The 4,663-nt window shown below is 35.4% G+C and overlaps 1 long non-coding RNA gene across 1 annotated transcript; it reads left to right on the top strand.

The window, feature by feature from the left end:
• The first annotated feature begins 295 nt into the window (after window positions 1-295).
• On the top strand, window positions 296-2,862 carry LOC133277388 (uncharacterized). The gene is made up of 2 exons (XR_009746182.1): window positions 296-434; window positions 2,695-2,862. It is a non-coding gene; the product is annotated as an uncharacterized LOC133277388 (long non-coding RNA).
• The last annotated feature ends 1,801 nt before the right edge of the window (window positions 2,863-4,663 follow it).

The raw sequence follows: 4,663 nt of genomic DNA, 5'->3' as shown, positions 1-4,663 counted from the left end.
TTGGGAAAAGCTTTTGCTTTATTTCTTTGAAAGATGAGTCCTTTTGCAGTGTTCTGTATACGGGTGAATGGAACTGTAGCTTGCATCACGGTATTATGGGCAAGAACTCATCAGTATCTTGTAAAACTTTTCCATCTTAGTGAGGAATTTCTCACTGAACATCCCCTTTGTCAACCACAGCCCTTTACAGACCCTGGAACTGACAAGCAAACCCAACTCCTCCTTTCCAATTGCTCTTGATCACTTGTGGGTTAAGTTAAAACCAGGTTTTTGTCATTAGCCCTTCAGTGAATTACATTATTGTTCATATTACTAAAGTTCATTAAATTTCTGTTATTCTATTTCTTATGGTTACACTATATCCAGATCTGTCCTGATGTCTTTCAGATTTATCAGCTAATTTTAATTTCTGCACTCAAACATTTTGTGCCAAGGTAATTAGAGAAAATTTAAATAACAATAACCCCAAGCCTGAGTCTTAAAGATTTCTAGTATTAAGTCCCATGGTGATTTTTATCATCTCCTAAGAAAATTAGAACAGGTGAACTGGGTGAGACAAAAATTTCCCTTCTACATAGATGCTTAGGGAAAGTACGCAATTTTTGTGTTGAATAGCCCATGACAGATATTTTAATTCCATAAATCCATCTAAGTATTTTTGATCTCCATAAACGATTTTTATATTCATTTACATTCTAAAAAAGCTCTAAAATTCACAGCTTAGTTATATGGCAGGTGAAATAGTACTCCATTTTCTTTTGAACCTATCAGTCTACAATTTCATTTGATGTTACCTATACTTACTAATACTAAAGGTAATAAGCATCCCCTACTGATGCTCTTTCTACCTGCAATTTTATAGACCACAATCATATTCTCTTTCAGAAGACTCTTCTTGAGGCTGGAAAGAGCTAGTGCATATAGTCATCCATTTTCCTTACATGTCTTATAATTCCTACATTTATCATAATCTCTCCTATGTTTGCTGCTAATTTCCTATGCAGCATCATATAAAATTATTTGTTAAAAGTATTGATAGATGACGTATTATACTGTTCTTCTCAGAAAAATCAGTTACCACATGTAGAAATGGCAGCAATTTAGTCTGGCATCACCTTTTGGTTAACACATGCTGCATTTTATTCTGTTTCCTACTTATCTGTACATTTTTAATTTTTCTGTCTCCTGTTTTTTAAACAGCTTTGAATTCTATTGAGGTCAGACTAATGAGGACCAAATTACTTCAGTAATTTTCTCCTTTTATCGAATAGAGTGCATTATATGTTGTTATCCAGTGAATCCTTATTCCTTCATTATTTTGGAACAATGAATAATGGGTGCCCAAAGTTGAACTCATTAAGCTTGCTTAATTTTATTATCAATGGTTATTTCCTTTTTTTATATATGCAAACTCATGAACTATCCTCATTTTCTTTCAATTTCTGTAACTTCCTCTTAATTTAAAACTGAAACAGGGCATTCATTTGGATTTGTAGACATAACTTTTGAATTTATTTTTCCATTCATTTTACATCTTCTGATCTCAATGTTTTACATCTCCCAGCTGATCCTTACTAGCGTCTGACTTCCTAGATAAAGTTTTCTTTCTGTTCCTTTTAGATTTACTCCTAATATGCTTTTAACATGACTGTTCATCTAGTTAGGCTTAGAACTTTTCCTGCATATTTATGTTCCACCTGCAGTCTACAAATAATTCTTTCATCTTTGTAGCTCTGTTTGTATGACCTGTTTAGGTGTCATTGAGAGAGATCATTACTTCAAGGCAGTGCCTTTCTACTACACTGCAGCAGAGAGATTTGGTGATGTTCCTGAACCAACACATTATCCCTATGGCATAAATGCTGTGGAAAGTGATGTAGCAAGCATCCAGGTGTCTCTGCAAAGAGCTGTGTCTGTCACAGCTGAGATGAAGGTGCATTCTAATAGGACAGGACAGGCTCAGGCAAGATGTCTCAGACCAGATCAGGACACAATGTTCCGAGAAGCTTATTAGCACAGCATCTTGCAAATAGTGTCTAGAGTCTTTTTGAGCTTAATGCACTCAATTGCATGATAGAAGAGCAGTACACAGAGAGGCTAAAAACCTTTTCAGAGCCTGCTTGAGGATGGTCAGATATATTAGAAGTTCCTGGCCATACCAGAACCAGGTGCCTATGTAAAAGTCCTTTGTGGTGTACCTACCCTCTGTTCCTTGTGATCTTATTTGCTAAGTACCCAGCACAGATTTTAGTTTTTAATCATTTCAATTAAATAAATATCTCCCTTAATACCTATCTTTAAGCCTAAAGAAAGAAGCTTTCATTTGCTGCTTTTGGTATTCTCTCCTTCCCTATGCTTCAGCAATCAACAATCTTGAAAGCGCAGTTAGGTGGAGAGAAGGGACTCTGCAGTGTTTGCTCACTTGAACCAATGTCATTGAAACTGCTTATACAAGCCAAAAGGATACAGTACCAAACCAGGAGTATTCTTACATTGCAATTTGCACAGAAAAGTCACAGTACACTGACTAAACTACTTGATTCTTTCCTATTTTATCCTTTTACAGACACTCTTAAAGCACGAAATAATGTGGTAGAATACCTATTAAATAAATGAAAGGTGAGATTAATCTGGATATATTTTCATTATAGAAAGTGTCTTTACAACATCATTAACATTTTATTTCTCCCTCAGGCTCTGTAAATGCTGAATAAGAATGGAGGATGTCATAACACTGGCTGTAAAATTCAAACATTTCTCAGCCAGCAGCAGAAGAAATGGCTATATTATTTATATCAGAACAATAACTGAAGACATTATCAGTTGTTTTATATTATACATGAAGGGGTTTAAGAACAGAGACTTTCAAAAACATGCAGTTCAAAAAATAGTCAAGTTATTAGACGCTTTATCAAGTACTTTTGCATTCAGGGTGTTTAAGTCAATTATGTTTGCTATGCTAAGATTATATTTAACCTCTTCATTTCATAGTAAGATCCCTGTCTGACTAGTTGCCTGACTGAGTTGGGTTTTTCTTATCATAATGGATTCAACAGTAGCCGTATTGCTACTGGCAAAGATGCACCAGAATAAATAAAAGCAAAACTAGATCGATGTTATGTCCAACAATACCAAGAATATAATTTAAACCTTTGGTTGTTTGAGAAATTTAATTTCCTTTAGAAGTCAGAATTAACTGAAATTAAGTCATATGCAAAGAAATCCAAACCAAAATAAAGCCACCCCAAAATCTATAAATCTGAGGCAACAAAGAAATCTCCCACTTCTTTCATCATCTGAAATATTGGGGAATTCTTTACCATATCCCTGTAGAAATGAAGCCAGGAGAAAGGCCCAAAAGTCACAACCACTCACAAATAAACATGAAACTTTCATATGGGGATATTCACCATGGGCCAGGTGTTGTGGAGAAACATGAATTGAGGAAAATTAGGCATATTTTTCTGGTGTACATGGAGGAACTCTGAGAGTCCTCAGGAGAGCGAGGAACAGAAGCAAAAGGGGCTGTCCTGGAGACTGTGCTTGCCACAATACACTCTCCTTACACATTTCGGATCTCCTAATTTCACCTGGATATTTTGTGAGGTAACGTTACACAGTACTGCTACTGCTGACACCAGGGACTGAATTCTGCAATCTTCTCTTAGTAAATACACATTTTAAAATATGTAAATACGTTGGCTTATTTATTGTGATGTAAATCCATTGCCACACCTATTCACTGTGTATCAGTTTTACATCTCTGGACAAATCTAGGACCCTTGTCATAAGCTCTAAACAGACACATGCCATATTTACAATATAATCCAGAGGTGTGAAGATGGTTTGCTTAGAAAAGCCACAGCTAATTTAATCCTAATTATTCTGATGGTTGTGTCCCTTTGACAGCACAGGCTTCAGCTGCTAATGAGGAAAGCCTATCAGGTCTTCGCTGACTAGCTAGCTGCTACTGTACCTAATCTGTTACATCTGGCCTTGTCAATACTTGTCAAAGTATTGTATAAATCTATATGGGATTCAGTCAAATCCCGTATTTCTTTCACTTTGAGGTTGCAGCTTTAGTTGATGGCTTTTTTCTAAACAAACTTCAGACATTTGGGTAAGTTTCTAAGATCACTTATGATCAAAGGAGAGAAAGGCTCTTTTTTTTTTTGAATCTGGTTTGAACTCTTGACACATTTTTCTTTTTTTTTCATACATATTTTCATTCTTGTATGTGTTTTGATGACAGGTATGTATCTGCTTTTGTTTTAACTGAAATTTTTAGTTGTCAAAAAATTTTACTAATATACATTTGGGTTCACTTTTTTTTTTTTTGTGGTTTTTCTTTTTTTTGTCTGAAAGATTATTCTTCAAAGCTCCAATAGATGTCACTATCAAAATATAAAAGAGAGCTGGTTGTGTAATGAAGTCAAAGAGAAAGGCAGCAGGGAAGCCTTACTCACTGGACTGCTTCAAATCCCAGCATGACAGCACAATTCATTAAGCTAGACACTGAAGCTACCACCCAAACAGTGCACGTCTTTCCATTCTTTATGTCTTTACTGTTAGATCAAAAATATCTAATAGTTTCACTTAATAGCAAAGTAAGACTGAAATTACTGAGTGTCTGGGCTAACAAGCACTTTCCTGTTCACTTTCT

This window comes from Pezoporus flaviventris, unplaced genomic scaffold (assembly GCF_033815535.1).
Source record: "Pezoporus flaviventris isolate CSIRO_AGI_PZ_B2104156 unplaced genomic scaffold, CSIRO_AGI_Pfla_v1 ptg000055l, whole genome shotgun sequence".
Lineage (NCBI taxonomy): Eukaryota > Metazoa > Chordata > Aves > Psittaciformes > Psittacidae > Pezoporus > Pezoporus flaviventris.
The sequence above is the reverse complement of the archived record's forward strand: the minus strand, read 5'-3'. Positions and strand labels throughout refer to the sequence as shown.